Genomic DNA, 18,383 nt, shown 5'->3' with positions numbered 1-18,383 from the left:
ATCTTCCTTTTGCTCTAAGTCAGGTGACTGTCCTGTCAGGTTGTCCATACCCATGCATGTGAAAGCTAATTATAGCTACATTTAGGCCACCATTTCAGTTGAGTTGTGGACACGGTGTCAGCACTACATATGTTGTGTTTAATTGCCATTTAAAATATCTTCAAAAGGATTTCATTATGATTTGGCACTGAAACAAAAAGTTATTGAATACAGAGAAAAAGAAAACCAAAGTAGAGAAATGAAAATTTGGTGTTACTGAAAGAAACATTTGCCCCTGGGTAAATCATCCCAATTCCATTTACTTTTCTTTAAAAGCAGCAACCAAGTGCTTTATGGGAGCCAAGAAAGAAGGATACCCAAAAGTAGATGAAGCTTTGTTTTGTACTGAGATGTATAAAGAAAGGTTGTCATTTAAAATGTCAAGCAACGTATTGAAGGCAGGAAGAATTGCCAAATTTTTCTGAATAGATTGAAAAAAATCAAAGCAAACAAGAGGCATTAGGTTATGAATTAAAACCATTTTTTCTTTCATTGACAGAGTTTGTCTTACAACTGATAGCATCTCAAATTTAATGAAATATAGTAATGTATTTCTTCGGCGACTTAAATATCTTTTTAGTGCCCATTGTCTGACACTAAAGTAGTACTCAGATGTTTGTTTAACAAAGGAATGAGTGGATGAATGAATATCTTGACTTCCAGTCTGATGTAGTTCCCGCTGCATCATTCTTTACTGTGCTAGTCTTTTTACATTGGCCAGGAAATAAGTAATAACTTTATATAAAAATATGGTAGTTTCTGAAATAGTAATATTTGAAATAAGCAAGTTGGTAAATCACAAATACTCAAAACATATTTTAGAATATTAATTTAATTATTTTTAGAAAGTGTGGAAAGATGAGACTTTCCTTAATTGCAGGAGAAAAAACATAATGAATCCATCCCCTTCAGAGAAGGGATTTGACTATGTCTCCCTAAGCAGTTGTGATGATTATTATTTTTTTAAATGTGTACATGACCTTGTAAGAATTGTCTGTAATAGGCTGGGTGCTGTGGCTCACGCCTGTAATCCCAGCACTTTGGGAGGCCGAGGCAGGTGAATCACGAGGTCAGGAGACCATGACCATCCTGGCCAACATGGGGAAACCCCGTCTCTACTAAAAATGCAAAAAATTAGCCGCGCGTGGTGGCAGATGCCTGTAGTCCCAACTACTGGGGAGACTGAGGCGGGAGAATGGCGTGAATCCAGGAGGCGGAGCTTGCAGTGAGCCGAGATCGTGCCACTGCACTCCAGCCTGGTGACAGAGCGAGACTCCGTCTCAAAAAAAAAAAAAAAAAAAAAAAAAAAGAATTGTCTGTAATAATGACAAATGCTTCTGTTTCTAAATCCTCTAGAAAATGTGCATATTTACAATTTTAGACATGTATAGTCATCTACTTTGTCTTAAGTTTTTTGTGAGTTTTAGCCAAACACCCCCCAAAATCTTGATCTTAAAAGTTGATTTTAGTATTTTATTTAACCCATAAAAGACCTCCTTTACCTGTTTTTCTTATGCTATATTTGCAGATTTTTTTAACCACAGACCCTAAAAAGTTTTGCCATAATTTAGAAGCAAATGTTTTATTTCTAAAACAGCTGATATTCTTTTGGTCATGTGCCAGTAGTTGTCACCACATTTTGATTTAACTAGAAGTCTGTGAAATTGTAATCCTTGCATTTAATGCTCAATTGGCATAATTTATTTTTGAAAGGTGAATTTGGAGAAATGTTTAATTCTAATTATTTTGTTCTGGTGCTCATGTTTACGCCCTGCTGTTGTAGGGTATTAGAAATTCTGGCTTAGAAACAACCCGCATACATTCTTGTTATTTAATGACCACAGGCAAAATAGCTAAGATTAATTTTGCTCGACGTTGGTATCAGAACTGGTTTTCACCTGTTAGTATTTAGTATTTAAAGGTTATCTGACCCACTTATAGCAATTTCCCCTAGCTGATGGATGTATTCTTACTTTGTTGAGCAAATTTGATTCTAAATGAGAGACAAAGGCTGAGGGTGAGTGGTTAGGGATAGATAAGGGTTGGGACCTCTCTTGTTTTCTCTTGTTTCTAGGAACCAAGGCTTCCCTGAGATTACATGGTCATATCTTTTATTATGCTGCATTTGCAGATCATTGTAATCATGGACTCTTAAAAAGTTTTCCTTTAAATTGCAAGTTAACGTTGTATTTCTAAAACAGCTGAGACTTTTTTAGCAGTTGGTTTGAATTTCCTGTTTTGGGGGCTTTTTTTTTTTTCCCTTGTATCCTAGAGATTCTTTATACAGTTTAAAAGATTTTCCCAGAAGTTCTTTCCCCACACTATAACCAGAACAGTCTTCCTAAAGACAAATTTGCCGTGTCATTCTCACCCCAAGTAACTTCTCTCCGTTTCCAGGGTTAAGTCTGAGCTGTTTCGAATGAGTGGCTTACAGACAACTTTATTTATCTATCTATCTATCTATCTATCTATCTATCTATCTATCTATTTATTTATTTATTATTTAGAGATGGAGTTTCGCTCTTGTCGCCCAGGCTGGAGTGCAGTGGCATGGTCTTAGCTCACTGCAACCTCCACCTCCTGGGTTCAAGCGATTCTCTTGCCTCAGCCTCCCGAGTAGCTGGGATTACAGGTGTGTGGCCCACACCTGGCTGATTTTTGTATTTTTAGTAGAGATGAGGGTTCATCGTGTTGGCCAGGCTGGTCTCGAACTCCTGACGTCAGGTGATCCGCCCGCCTTGGCCTCCCAAAGTGCTGGGATTACAGGTGTGAGCCATCGCGCCCAGCCTCACTTTATGATCTGGCTCCTGTTTCCGTTGCCAAATGCATTTTCTCCTTCCTCTTTTACCCTGCTTCATACTTACTCTGTCATCCAGGTTGCACCTGAAGTTCCAGCAGAACTTTAATAACTTGAATGAAACTACTTGTAAGTTCTTGATTTTGCAGCACCATCTCACCTCAGACCTTTGTAATTGTTGTTGTCTGTCTAGAACGTTTGTCTTCCTTCAGCTAACTGCTACTTAATCTTTAGGAGATTGCTGTCTACAGAGAGCCTTCCCAGATACTTTCCTCCCACATTTTGTGGTGCTGTCCACCTGTGTACTCCTATAGCACCCAAACTACTCTGGTACCCCATTTGTTGGTTCATCTGATCTACTAAATGTAACCTGCTTAAGAACCAGACCCGTGTCTATTAAAATAAACAGCTGTTGGCCAGGCGTGGTGGCTCACGCCTGTAATCCCAGCACATTGGTAGGCTGAGGCGGGCAGATCGCGAGGTCAGGAGATGGAGGCCATCCTGGCTAACACGGTGAAACTCTGTCTCTACTAAAAATACAAAAAAAAAAAAAAAATTAACCAGGCATGGTGGCACGCGCCTGTAGTCCCAGCTACTCGGGAGGCTGAGGCAGGAGAATCACTTGAACCTGGGAGGTGGAGGTTGCAGTGAGCCGAGATCGCGCCACTGCACTCCAGCCTGTGTGACAGAGTGACAATACATTTAAAAAAAAAAAAAAAAAACGAAAAACAAAAAACAGCTGTTGCCCCAAAACCTAGCAAAGTTCTGGCATGTAGCAAGAAGTCAATCATATTTGCTGGATGAGTAACTAGTAAGTGATCACTGAATAGTTATCTCATTGAAGCAATCTCCATGTAGGACACTCCTTATGAATATCTGCAGGTGGCAGAAGATACCTCTCCAACCACTGCTTTACTCTTCTCTCTCCAAAAACAAATTATGAGATTCCTCTGCTCCCATTTGAACCTTCTAACTTTAGGAGTAGAAATAGGAGCAAACCGTCAAGAATTTTGATTCTTGCTCAGTAAATGCTAAGGACACTGTGAGCATATTATTATGTAATGCTATATTTTGAGTGCCTTATATGTACCGCATTCTTTATATAATTATTTTATAATTGTCATATGCTATTCATAACAACCCACAAAATATGGGTTGTTTTTGTCGCTTTACTGATTAGCATTACTAAGTGGCAGTTTTGGAATATGAGCTCAGACCTTTCTTTCCTTTAAAGCCGGTACCCCTTTCCCCACACCTGCCTCCTGTCATGGTTATTATTAATCCCTTAAAAATTGGATATTAGCTTTGTAAGTTAAAACCTGTTGTGCTCACTTGATTGAGAAAAATAGGCAAAATAATTGAAAATATAAATTGGTAATGCAAATAAGAGATGATCAACTAATTGAATAATAAGGCCTGTTTTTAATTACTCTCTTTCATATTGGACCTTGAGTATTTATGTTGGCAAGTAACTTTTAAAAAATCAACCCAGAGCATGGTGTTGTCACACATATAACTGTGAAAAACAATTAGTGAACATTTGGCTCCATGAGAGAGTAAGTGGGAGTAGGCACCACCACACAGAAGTCTAGCTGGGAGTGTCTGACGGGTGGGGCAAAGCGTTTTGCACTTGTCAGCTCTCAGTTGCTGCTCATAGAATAAGAATTTAGACTAGGAGTAAATTGCCATTCTGCTAAAAGGGTTGTTCTTGGTAAGAGTGAAACGTGCTTTGGAGTTCTGTCAGCTGTGCCCCTTTCATCTTTATGTACTATATTGAGGACGTAGAGCACCTTTCAGTGGTCAGTCTCCCTGTTGAGAACCAGCCTCTTCAATAGAATCAGAATCCATTTTTGCTCTCTGCTTCAAGGTAGAAGGCTAGAATTAGACTATGGCCAATGTTTTGTGAGTCCCATGTGTGCCTTTTTTTTTTTAATCCTAAAGCTGTTGTCAAGAGGCCAAATCTGGCTAATTGGGGAACCTTAAGTTCTTAGCCTGCCTTTTCTCCATTCCCCTGGAGCAAACCTGTGTTTATTAAGCCTAATTTTGCTCTTTATGTAGTCCTCAAAGATGCTCTTCATAGTTGGAATCATTTCTGGGTCTAGAGCTTGTTTTTTTCCCCTTCATTTTTTATGTGGAGGGCTTCCTATAGTTGTTGATCTGCCAGTTTCGCTTCCTAATATACTGACCAGATGCAAGATCAGGTAAGAACCACTCTTATCACACATTAGAATTTTAATTCTTTCCGCTAATTCACAAAGTTTAGGCACAGATCACAGCCAAAAAGGGTAGTTTGTTTTGATCATTCCTTCTCACTCAAGTATGAAAAATTTTCCTGAAATATTTTGTCTACCTTTTCACTGGAGGCTTAGCTTCATTTTTCACCCATATTCTTTACCCCAAACCCAAGGCTTCACCTCTGACAGAATGCTTCCTGGAATCCTAGTAGTGCTTAGGGTAGGATCTTCCCTCCCGCAAATCTCAAATTTCCCACATAGCAACTTGTAGAAAACCATATCATCATAAATATAAATGAGCCCCAATATGGCAGGTTTTCAATATATTAGTTCCTTTGCTTGCACATATCTGAAATTCTCAGTTTTCAGCACTGGACTGTTTGATCAGAAAATACACCACCAGGATGGGGAACCCCTCAAATACCCAAAATCCCCTTTCAGGCCATCAATTTTGCTCCTCTGTGTTTATAGTCCTAAGAAGTGTTGCTTCCTAGTTATCACTATTTGGTTAGAAGGGCATGTGAAATTCAGATTCTGTTATATGACATCTCTATTTACTAGGATAAATTTTTGTTAGATCTGTCCTAATTTAGTCATATGGTGATACTCAGTATTGATTTTAGCTAGAGCGTGTTACCTAAAGGAGTTCTCCCGTTGTTCCCAAATGGGAAGGATCTTTTATGTTTCTGTTTAGAATCTGAAGGACCTTAGAAAATACCATTAGCCCTTTGTGACTTTAGTATTATTTCCAGTTGAGTTCATCCGACGTTTATAGACTACCTACTGTTTGCTGGATAAGGATATTCCAAAGATGACTAGTAGACAAAGCTTACTCCCAACACAGTTATAGTCTGATATGATAGATACACATGAGCGAATATTTTAGTATGACAGTGCTAAGATAAAAGTATATACAGATTCCAAATTCTATGTGGCTCTCATATTTCTAGCTACATATTTCTTTCTCTGCTGTCCTGTTCTAAAGCAATGATCCCCTTGGTTTGTATCTTGCATAGATTCCTTTCTGTGATTTCTAGGGCTCCTGTGATTTTCCACACTTTTAATAAAAAATCCAATGTTTGGTTGAAATTAGCCTAATGTGGAAAAATTTAGTTTTGATCTTCTACTGTCAGTAATTTTTTTCTCTTTGACCTCACTTTCTTGCTTCTTCTTGGCCAAATTCTGTAATCATCTATTTAAATAGTTGATAACGGCAATTTTTCTGTTTTTGGAGAAACTACACAGTTGACCAGTGTGATTATTTATGGAAAATATTAATGTTCCTCGAAGCTCTTTCAAGTCCCCTTTTCCTAGAGGTAGGGCAACCTCAAGTGTCTTGCTTTCCAGTCTGGTTTTCTAATGGAAGGAGTTGAGGAAGAAGATAAACAGTTTAGGGCTTACTGCTTCGTTCAGCCTCTCTGAGGTAGGTAAGCCAAAAATGAAGAACAAACTCTCAAAATGTTAGTTTAACTTGTTCGTGGTCATTCATTTAGTAAGTAGATTTGACATTTGAACTATCTGATTAAAAGCACGTACATCCATGGCCGGTCGAGGTGGCTCCCGCCTGTAATCCCAACACTTAGGAAGGCGGATCACAATGTCAGGAGTTTGAGACCATCCCACTAACATGGTGAAACCCCATCTCTACTAAAAATACAAAAATTAGCTGGGCATGGTGGTGGGCACCTGTAATCTCAGCTACTCAGGAGGCTGAGGCAGGAGAATCGTTTGAGCCTGGGAGGTGGAGTTTGCAGTGGGCCAAGATCATGCCAGCCTGGGTGACAGGGTGAGACTTCGTCTCGGAAAAAAAAAAAAAAAAAAGCACATATATCCTCACAGATCTTCTTGTAGTTGGAAGTCTATAAACTTGATTATGCAACACAATTTTTAAAGCAATATGTTAAAACTCTTTTGATTGTAAAATAATTAACACATACTAGCTTAGGCAAAAAAGGAAGTTTTATTGGTTCTTACAACTGAAAATTCTAGTAGACTTCGCATGAGAGCTCCTGCAGGGGCTCAGATGATATCATCAGGACTTTGTAGCTCTCTCCCTGAGGCAGACGTCATGGCCACAGGAAACCCAAGTTAGTAATCTCAGTGGAAAAATATAGTCAATTCCACATCTCTAAAGAAAGATCCAGTGGAAGACTGAAGGGCTTGAGTCATGTGCCTTCTGCCCTCTCATCTGATAGGAACTACCTGGACCACGCATGGAGTGGGTTTTCCTCAGGGAAGAGGAGTTCAATTTTCAGAAGATCAGGGAAGGGATGCTAAACAGGAAAAAAGCAACTGTGATGTCCACTGTGGGGTGGGAGTTTAATGACCTAAATCTGAAGTTGCAAACTGGCAGCTTATGGGTGAATATAGGCCAGAGAGGCAGTTTGTTTGCCTTACACAGTGTTTTGAAATAAATAAATAAATACATACATAAATATTTTAAGGATATCTCACCTAAAAAAATTCTAGATTTCTTGGCCTCTCTTAAAGAATTGAAAGATGTGGAAACACTGAGCGGCCAGAGTCCCACATCGGTGTCCTAACTGGCTGGAGCTAAGCAGTGACTCTTTCCTTAGGATGCTCATCTACCAGCCCACTACATTCATCTCAAAAATTGGCATGCATCTCTGGGCAATTTAGGGTATGACCCTTACTCTAAATAGTGCAGGTTTCCCTGGTCAAGTAAACAGCGTGTTATTCTGGTTATAATCACAGGTTCTGCTTAAGTCTCGGCCAACTTAGCTTTATGCTGAGACTCACTACTTACGCATAGTCATTGCCGGAAAAAAGTATTAAAATTAATAATTAGTTATGTGGGATTACAACAGATTGTTGAAACAGCTTAGATTTGTATGTATGTCGGTGGGTAATGATCTTTGGAGTTTGCATCTGACAAGATTTGTCCAAGCGCTGCAGGTTCATGGCAATCAGTTGCCCATTTAAATATGTTTTTGTTTGTTTGGGGAATGTATTTTTATTATTTTTAATAGACATTTAGATGGAAAGTTTCTTGCATCGTATAATAATGCACATCTGGCCGGGCACAGTGGCTCACACCTGTAATCCCAGCACACTTTGAGAGGCCGAGGCGGGTGGATCACCTGAGGTCAGGAGTTTGAAACCAGCCTGGCCAACATGGCGAAACCCCGACTCTACTAAAAATACAAAAAATTCGCTGGGCGTGGCAGCACATGCCTGTAATCCCAGCTACTTGGGAGGCTGAGGCAGGAGAATTGCTTGAACCTGAGGGGCAGAGGTTGCAGTGAGCTGAGATTGCGCCATTGCACTCCAGTCTTGGCAACAAGAGTGAAACTCCATCTCAAAAAAAAAAAAAAGCACATCTGTATATTCCCGTGGGGAAATAGTAACCCATAGCCAGAAATTCTAAAGCTTTTGCATTCTGTGAAGATTTCTGGCCATTCACATTGTGATATTGCAGAAGTGATGTTATGTAGGCCCTGGTACTTTATTTATGTTCACTGGGCACATCTTTTGTAGCTCATTATTTGGTCATAAATTATGTAAATTGAGTGGATAAGTGGAGGAAGACAGAGAAAACAGAACATTTTGGAAAGTGTGAAGAAGAATGAGGAATGCAATATGACTAGCTGAAGAAAGGAAATACTGCAAGCATTGCCCTTGGGAAAGATAATTTTGTTGGCAGAAAGAAGAGGTATACGATCTCAAGGAGAAAGAATTAACTTATCTAACACAAAAACGTGGGATAGAATTTGAGGAAAGAAGAAGTCAGTTCAGACCAAACAGGGTGACTGCTCTGGTGTTTCTCACCTTCTCTGGAAAACTACACACTCTGGCCCTTCAGACCCATCCTGCAGTGAATAGAATATCCGGAACTGATACTGTTGGGTAGCAACAAGTTACACACCATCCACCATGTTCCTCATTCTTAAAAGAGTGTGGTAGCTGGGAATTGGTGGAGGAAATATATGAAATCCTGAGTACCCTAGCATTTCCAAATGTGAAGATTTTCCTGCTTATGATGTCATTTTTCATTTGTATACAGATGCTTCTTGACTTACAATGGGGTTACCTCCCAACAAACCCAAGTTGAAAATAATTATAAATATAAAAAGCATTTAATACAACTAACTTACTGAACGTCATAGTTTATCCTAGTCTACCTTAAATGTGCTCAAAACACATTAGCTTAAACTTGGGCAAAATAATGTAACACAAAACCTGTTTTGTAATAAAGTGTTCTGTATCTTATGCAGTTTAAAGTGAAAAGCAGAATGATTTTTTGAGTGCTTGATATACAGTGCCTACCAAATGTGTATTGCTTTTTTACCTTTGTAAATTTAAAAAATTGTCAGACCATTGTAAGTTGGGAACTGTTTATATTTATTTTGTCTTCTTTGCAATGGTTGCAGAATACTAGGTATTAGACTCTGGTAAATCTTCACAATCTATAATATGGTATAGTTTGAAGTAGAATAAATATTTGTAGAGTGGTGTTTTTAAACAAGCAGATTCTTTGAGAGTGTGATTTGATGTCTGAGCCTTGGATCCTATTTTCAGTGTAGGATACCTGGGGAGTATAGTATTTCCCTGTAATCCTTTTTATTTCTGTTAGATTGATAGTAATGTCTCCTCTTTTCTTTCTAATTTTAGTAATTTGATTTTAAAGATTTAACTTTTGGTTTTTTTACTTTCTCTATTATTTTTTGATCCTCTTTTTTTTAAATTTATACCCTAATTTTTATTTCCTTTCTTCTGCTTGCTTTGGGTTTAGTTTGCTGTTCTTTTTCTAGTGACTTTTGGCGGAAGGTTAGATTATTGATTTGAAAAATTTTTTTTCAATATAGGCATTTATAGGTATAAATTTCCATTGAATCAGGCTTTTGCTACATCCCATAAGTTTCAGCATATTTTGGTTTTGTTTTTATTAATCTCAAAGTGTTTTTAATTTTGTTGTAATTTCATTTCATTGATTATTTAAGAGTATATTGTTTAATTTCCACATAATACCTTTTGTTATTGATTTTGAATTTTATCCCAATTGTGGTTGGAGAACATACTTTGTATGACTTCCGTCTTTTGTCTCAACATTTGTTGAGACTTGTTTTGTGGCCTATCATATAGTATATCCTGGAGAATGTTTATATGCACTTGACAAGAATGTGTATTCTGCTGTTGGCTAGAGTGTTCTTTAAATGTCTGTTAGGTCTAGTTGGTTTATAGCATTATTCAAGTCTTCTACTTACATCTTTTGTGTAGTTATTCTGTCCATTTTTAAAAGTTAGGTATTGACATCTCCAAATACTATTGTTCGATTATTTATTTTTCTTTTTAGTTCTTTCAGTTTTTGCTTCATGCAATTTGGAGTTCTTTTAGTGGCACATGTATTTGTGATTCTTACATCTTTCTTGATGGAATGAACATTTTATCATAAAAATATGCCTTTGTTCTAACAATTCTTTTTTTTTTTTCTTTTGAGGTGGAGTCTTGCCCTGTTACCCAGGCTGGAGTGCAGTGGTGTGATCTCGGCTCACTGCAGCCTCTGCCTCCCGGGTTTCAGCGATTCTCCTGCTCAGCCTCATGGGTAGCTGGGATTACAGGCGCACGCCACCATGCCCGGCTAATTTTTGTATTTTTAGTGGAGACGGGGTTTCACCGTGTTGGCCAGACTGGTCGCAAACTCCTGACCTCAGGAGATCCGCCTGCTTCAGCCTCCCAAAGTGCTGGGATTATAGGCATGAGCCACCGTCCCTGGCCTGAGTTATATTCTTAATGCCTGTACTGGGGATTACTTAAAATAGTTGATTTTAAGTGTTCGTTTAGTAAGTCTAATATCTGGGCATCCTCAGGGATAGTTTCTGTTGATTACCTTTTCCCTGTATAAACATACTGTCTTGTTTCTTTGTATTTGTTTGCCCCAACTGTTATTTACCACCTCAGGCAACTACAAAATTAATCAGTCATTTCTAGTTGTTTTTTGAAAGGCTTTTCACTGGGCAAGCTTAGAATTAGGTCAAATAAAGACAGTCTTGCAAGTGACCTTTTCCAGGGAACCACTAGACTGGGCATATGATGACAGTTTTCCGGGAATGCAGTTTTAAAAGTATTTCAAATCCATTCTGCCCCCTCCAGTGGCTGCCAGGCCACTAGTTATCACGATGATTGCCGGCTCTTGGTTTTCAAGGCTACTACAGAACTGGAGAAGAGGGGGTTGGAATGGAACAAGTTGAAATGCCATGAAGCTTGCTCTTCTTACCAAGATTTAGCCGTTTCTCTTGAATAAATGCTTCCTGTATTATTGCAAGTCTTTGGTTAATTTTCAGAGTTCTAAAAACGTTGGTTCTGACACTTTGGGCCAGTTTTCTGGTTATTTTATAGTGGAGGGAATTTTCAGATGTCCTTATACTGTTATGTCCACCTGTGGAATAGTGTTGAACCTAGAATCAAGTTCCTGCTTTTTAACTTAGTGTTCTTTGGGTTGTGGGTGACCAATTGACTAAGAAATCTAAGCTTTATTTCCTTCTCTCAAAAATGGGCATGTTAATGTATACTACTTGGAATTATTGTAGGGATTACTGCATTTAAGAACGAACTGGATAAAAACTAACCTATATATTACTACCAAATGGAAGAATACATAAGTTTAAAAGGTAGAAGTAGGAAAAAAAAAAAGATTTTATCACTTAGGCCTGTTTTATGGAAGCAGAGCCACTTTGAGTATTTTAGAGAATAAGGGGCTTACTAAAGGAGTTGAATCTTAACACACATGTGAGAAGAGCTAGGGAAATGAAGGTATGGAAGAGGGAATCAGAAGATCAGGGCAAGAATCATTGACTAGTTCACTTGACACATTGGCACAAGTGGGTAAGTCAGAACTTAAGGGAAATCCAAGAAGCCAAATACTTTCAGCCATTGAAATGGGATCATGAAGCAGGGGCTTGTGGAGGGATCTATGGAAAGCCGTTATATCTATATAGCTATTAACCCTGTGAGTCCACACAGCAAATGTCTCATGGGGGCCTGAGGTTGCTGTAGGTCAGCAGAGCCAGCAGTTGGAAGGACAAGGTAGACACACAGAGCATGGGATCTGGGATCTGCAGAACATCTCCACATCTTGTTTGTTACCATATTAGACCATGACAACTTTCCAAGAGTAAAGGCTGTTGCTTTACTTCTGCCTTTCAAATCCTTAATAGGTTCTCCCATGATGAACTCTAACATGAAATCAGAAGGAAAAGGGATTTTAGGAAACAGTTTCCAGTTTAAGCAAGTTGACATAGCGTAATCCAGTACATATGACTATGCAAGGGTTTAGTTGTTTAACTTGGGAATTTACTTATTTGGAAAGTTGCAACATACTAGCAGGTACAGATTATTCCATAGACTGTGTTACATAAAGAAGGGTTTCTGACATGGGGAAACTTTTTAAAAGTTTCTTCAAATGGAATATAAGATATTAAAGCATTCTTACAACATATAACATTAAATATTTAATTTAACAAACCTTGATTTGTTTAATAGATGAGTTCCTTAGAGGCGATATATCAAATGGATTTTTATAAATTCAAGATTTCCCTAAGTATTAATATCAACTATATGATAATTTTTAATTGGTTTTCAGTTGACATTGGCACAGAAGTTTTTTAAATCTTAGTTTGTGTTCTATTAGCATGATGTCATCAAGGCCATGGAATGTTGAGACAATCAAGTTCCTTGCAGATTAAATTATATCATAAAGTCCATGTTGTTCTGAGGCAAGATAGGACAAGTGTTCTTCTCTCTGTGCTGGTAAAAGGCTGCTACATCTGGTGTTGTCTGGTTATTGTGTAGAGAAAAGAACATTTGCTGTATCAGTACCCTGCTTCCCATGTAATGATTTATTCCAGCAGAGATTATGTCCAGAACAGTAGCTGTAATCAGAGCCACCACTATGTTAAGTTTATCATAATCCATGACATTTTCCAGGACCCATTTTTGTTCTGCTCAGTTTAAATGGGTAGGTTAAACCACACACACACACACACACACACACACACACACAGACACACACACACACACACACACACACACGTTTTTGATAATGGCACCAATCTCTGGTTTACTAGATATGCAGTGTTGCTTTGAGTTTACTCTTTTAATGAGAAGAGTACACTTCAGGGGCTTTTGCTTGGCCCTTTATACTGTAGTAGCACTTACTAGAGGATCTGCTGGTTGCTTAATATATCTAATTCACTGTACATTTACAGTGGAGGGAAGAGAAGGGAACTAGAGAAATCACCACCAGGTAGATTCAGAAACTTACTGGGCCTACCATGGGATGGATAGACTTTCATTAACCCAACCACTCATCATGATGATATTCTAAGTCCCAAAGGGTTAACATTAAGAGCTAACCCTAAGAAGATGGGGTATTTCTATTTCCCCAGGATACAATTATTTGGCAAATATTTATGTTTACTTCTTGGGAAAATGCTAGAGAAGAGCTATGATATATCCTTGTTATGTTATTCCAGAGTCCTTCCTGAATGGTATTGGCTTCTTGTTTATTTTTTGTAAAAGGCTGTGAGTCTTTGAAGTGACTCAAAGATAGGAACTGGGTGAGAGACAATGTCTTAGCATGGAGACTCAGGTCAGGCATCTGGTCTCCAAACCTAGAATTTTTTTAATTTAATGTCATACATATCAAGTTTGAACTTCATCAGCTGCCCATCTAGTTTGGAACTGAAGTTTCAGGATCAGTCAGTCACTACTCAAGTAAGATCCATGCTAGTCCAACCTAATTATCTAATTATCACTCTGGCCATGCTTATTGCAAATAACTGTGCTCATCATGCTTCTAGGTTCAGTGCTATCAGCAAGTCTCTCCCACCCTGGGTTCTAATTACCCCCATTAAAATCAAGAAACCCTTTTCAACAAAGGACCTCCATGCTTTTCCCCAGCTTACACGGAACATCTACCATAGCACTTTTCAAAAATGCTGGTTCTCCCATTTAAAATGTAAAAGGAATATCCTCTTGGCCTTGTTGGGGACATAGTTAGGGGTAGATGAGCAGGTTGCAAGTGATAAATTGACAACAGCCTTTTTGTTCTAAGTTGTTGGATGCCTTCCTGTACATTACACAAAGGAATTTCTGGCATCTCAACTTTGTTTAGTTTTGGCCACATTTGAGTCCAGATTTTAGTCAAGCAGTTGAGCAAATAATTTAGAACCATCCCCAGCTGCTTGAGTTAGCACTGCGAATCAAAAATTTCTGATGAATATCTTAATTCAGCCTGATTTAATTTATGATCCTTTTTCTTTCTGGTCTAGCATGGTTAGAATCTCTTTTACCATATGGTCCCAAGGTTTTCCCTCTGTAAATTAACAAAATGAACTGTTCTTTTTGCATGTTGGTTTATTTTTATGTCTGGAGGCAATGAGGGATGGAAGGGTACAGTCATTATGGTGTCTTTAAGCAAAGTAGCACTAGTCTTATTAGATACACTCTGCTGGTATAGGAAACTTAGTAGATTTGGGTAATTTCTGTTATTTAAATCCTTCCAAATGTCTCCATTTAAATCCTTGGATCCTTCTCTTTCATAATCAGTGCCCTTTTCTGCTCCTGGCCAGGATGAAGTAACTGGTACTAGACTTACCCTTTCTTTAAACAATGGTTGCAGTTCCTATTGCTGTGTAACAAACCTACGCAAAACTTAGTGGCTTAAAACAACAGCAATCATTGTTTCTCTCTCATGGTTTCTGTAGAACAGGAATTTAGGAAGGGTTTGACTGAGCAGTGGTCTGGCATCACTCATGTAGTTGCAATCAGATGGTGGCGGGTCTCGGACACTTGGAGACTGGCTGAACAGCTGTCTTCATCTAATGTCAGGGCCTCTCAGTGGGATTTCTACACATGAATTAGCTAGGGCTTCTTCACAGCATGGTGACTGCAGGGAGTAGGGCTACTTACCGAGCAGCTCAGGACTCCAAGGAGGATTCCAAGAGAACCACACAGAGGCTGATTGGCCTGTTATACGCCAGCTTTGAAAGTCGCATAGTGTCACTTTTACCATAGTCCCACGCTCACCCAGAGCAATCGCTAAAGAGTATAAAATGATGTATAACTGAAAGCCAATAGAGAAAATAAAATGGAAGACTAAAGCATACTCGATTAATCCAATCAAATACCCTAACTTTTTTTTTTTTTTTTGGAGACAGAGTGTCTCTCTGTCACCCAGGCTAGAGTGCAGTGGCTTGATCACAGGTCACTGCAACTTCTGCCTCCCACTCTGCCTCCCAGGCTCAAGTGGTTCTCTTGCCTCAGCTTTCTGAGTAGCTGGGATTACAGGTGTGTGCCACCATGCCCAGCTAATTTTTGTATCGTTAGTAGAGACAGGGTTTCACTATGGTGGCCAGGCTGGCCTTGAACTCCTGGCCTCAAATGATCCACCCACATTGGCCTCCATTACAGGCTTGAGCCACCGCGTCGAGCCCAAATGCCCTAACATTCACATAGAACTAGTGAAACTGGGCCGGGCACGGTGGCTCACACCTGTATCCCAGCCCTCTGAGAGGCTAAGGTGGGCAGATCACTTGAGATCAGGAGTTTGAGACCAGCCTGGCCAACATGGCGAAATTCCCTCTCTACTGAAAAATACAAAAATTAGCTGGATGTGGTGGTACATGCCTGTAATCCCAGCTACTCGGGAGGCTGAGGCTGGAGAATTGCTTGAACCCGGGAGGCGGAGGTTGCAGTGAGCCGAGGTCATGCCAGTGCACTCCAGCCTGGGTGACAGAAGCAAGACTCCATCTCAAAAATAAAAATAAAACAAAAAATAAAAATAAATAAAAAATAAAAGAACTAATAAAACTGAATTCATTCTACATTTTAATTCAGCTATCCTATAGGAGCAGTATCTACCTACTTTTGATTTTGGCTATACCAGGTTGGTAGCTGCAGGGGAAAATAAATTCTTCTAGATAATCATAGAAATTCCCTGGTTCTCTGACCTGGGGGATTTAAAACACTGAATGTCATTTGCTTTCTTTGAGCTGTCTAGTGAACTTGGAAACAGCCAACTTACCTCACAGTTGTTGTATTCCCTCATAATCTCCTATCACTCAATACACAAAGCCATGCATTAGGTAGGTGTCTTAGTTCCGTTACCACACATGATAACTTAAGTAATTCTTTCATCACGGGATATCATGGACTACCAGTGTTTCACCCCCTCATGATCACTGCAGCCTCTCTGTCTTCAAACCCAACCAGATCAGATACCAATCACATATTTCCATTTGCCCTAGGAGTACATTGCCTGAAATGATTCCTATACCCAGTTACTATAATGGTCATTGTTTAATTACAGACCACTACAGTACACTGTAACTGGCTAAAGCTCAAAGAAATTTATTAGGTGAATTGGCTTCCAGAATTTCTAGGGTGATGTGGGTACCATACCGTCAATACCTGGCTGTCAAGAGATATGCCTTCAATCACGTGGTAAGATGATTTCAGCAAAAATTCTGCTGCGGCTACAGTCTGTGGTTGAATACGTCTCTTTATAGGTGACTAGAGTTATAGTTAGATACTTTAATAGCTATTGTATTGTGTTTGAAGAGAGGAATTACATGGATTATATTCTAAAACTTTATGTTTATTTTGCCTATTTGGGACTTAGCATTATTTTTTCTTAGAAACTGTTTTATAAATTCCAGTTTCACTTTTAGATTAGGTCTAAAAGCATACATAACCTGTACTATATCAGAAATGCAGAGGAGCCAACATCCAAAGACACTTTTAGAAGCACAGTCTTCTTTTAAAAGATTTCACAAACATTAGACTGCTTAAGGAGTAAAGATATGCCCATCTAAAGAAAATCAAACGTACAGACTTTCGGATTGCCAACTGATGTATGTTAGGGGCTTTAAAGTCTCATTTTAGCTACTAAAGGATGGCTTTCCTAGATATGTACATCCATTTTGGCAATGGCTATCTTAGCATCCTTGGCAGCACCACTGCTGTTTACGTGAAGATGTGTGTATGAGGATGCAAAGTAGACCTGCTACTGTGCTGCTTGCTCTATGTTGAAATTTATCAGAAGTGGGGTGGTGGACATGGCGGTGGGAGGGAGTTGAGGAGTGGTGGCAACAAGTACACAATTAGCCTGAGTGATGAGGTAGCTCCAAACTGTGGACATACGAGAATAATGCCGAAGTCTGTGCAGTGTATTGAGGATGACTTTTAATTTCTAAAGTGAATGGGCTGTCTGGAATCAGATAGGTCTAGCATGAGCAAGTGTTATCTGTGAGGTAGGATGTAGTTTGATTAAGAGGTACGTTTTAAGCAGTGCCTATTAAGTTGTATGTAAATGTATATACAATTTAATAGACATTGCTAAAAATCCCTCCTTTATAAATTCCTCAGTGACCCCAGGCTCCCTAACCATACCATTTTGAAAAAGGAGAAACATGCTTTTCATTGCCTTTGGGTAGAGGTGAATGAAAGAGACTGCTGTAAAATATGGTCACAGTGGCGACACCTGGCGCAGGTAATGGGTCCACCTGATACCATGAAGTAAACCTCTCTTCGGTGCATTTCCTTGAGGACCCCAGAGGGCCAGTGAAGCAGTGTTCCCCTTTTATTCCTCCTTCCTTTCTTTTACTTGCACCTTAGAGGCATACCTCTTTTTGTTGCGTTTCACTTTATTGCACCTCACAGATACTGCGCTTTTTACAAATGGAAGGTTTGTGACAACCCTGTGTCAAACAAGTCTGTCAGCACCATTTTTCCAACCACATGTGCTTACTTCATATCTCTGTGTCAGCATTTTTTAGCAATTAAGCTGTGCACATTTTTTTTTTTAGACATAATGCTATTGCATACTTAACAGACTACAGTATAGTATAAAAACAACTTTTTTTTTTTTTTTTGGAGTCAGAGTTTCACTCTTGTTGTCCAGGCTGGAGTGCAATGGCACAGTCTTGGCTCACTGCAACCTCCACCTCCTGGGTTCAAGTGATTCTCCTGCCTCAGCCTCCCACCCAATAAACTGGGATTACAGGCAGGCAACTGCCACCATGCCCGGCTAATTTTTGTATTTTAGTAGAGACAGGGTTTCATCATGTTGGCCAGGCTGGTCTTGAACTCCCGACGTCAGGTGATCCACCCGCCTCAGCTTCCCAAAATTCTGGGATTCCAGGCGTGAGCCACCATGTCCGGCCAAAAACAAATTATATATATCCTAGAAACCAAAAACTTTGTGACTTGCTTTATTGCAATATTCACTTTATTGCGGTGGTCTGGAACCAAACCTGAAATATCTCTGAGGTATGCCTGTATTTATTTTGTAT

The 18,383-nt window shown here is 39.2% G+C and overlaps 2 protein-coding genes across 2 annotated transcripts in view; one reads left to right on the top strand and one right to left on the bottom strand.

The window, feature by feature from the left end:
• The window catches only part of DPY30 (dpy-30 histone methyltransferase complex regulatory subunit), a 937,477-nt gene that overhangs the window by 707,849 nt on the left and 211,245 nt on the right, over window positions 1–18,383 (bottom strand). The window lies entirely within an intron of this gene.
• TTC27 (tetratricopeptide repeat domain 27) overlaps window positions 1–18,383 on the top strand; it is a 177,065-nt gene that overhangs the window by 98,431 nt on the left and 60,251 nt on the right. The window lies entirely within an intron of this gene.

Source organism: Macaca thibetana, chromosome 13 (genome assembly GCF_024542745.1).
Source record: "Macaca thibetana thibetana isolate TM-01 chromosome 13, ASM2454274v1, whole genome shotgun sequence".
Taxonomy (NCBI): domain Eukaryota; kingdom Metazoa; phylum Chordata; class Mammalia; order Primates; family Cercopithecidae; genus Macaca; species Macaca thibetana.
This window is presented reverse-complemented; position numbering and strand designations above follow the sequence as displayed.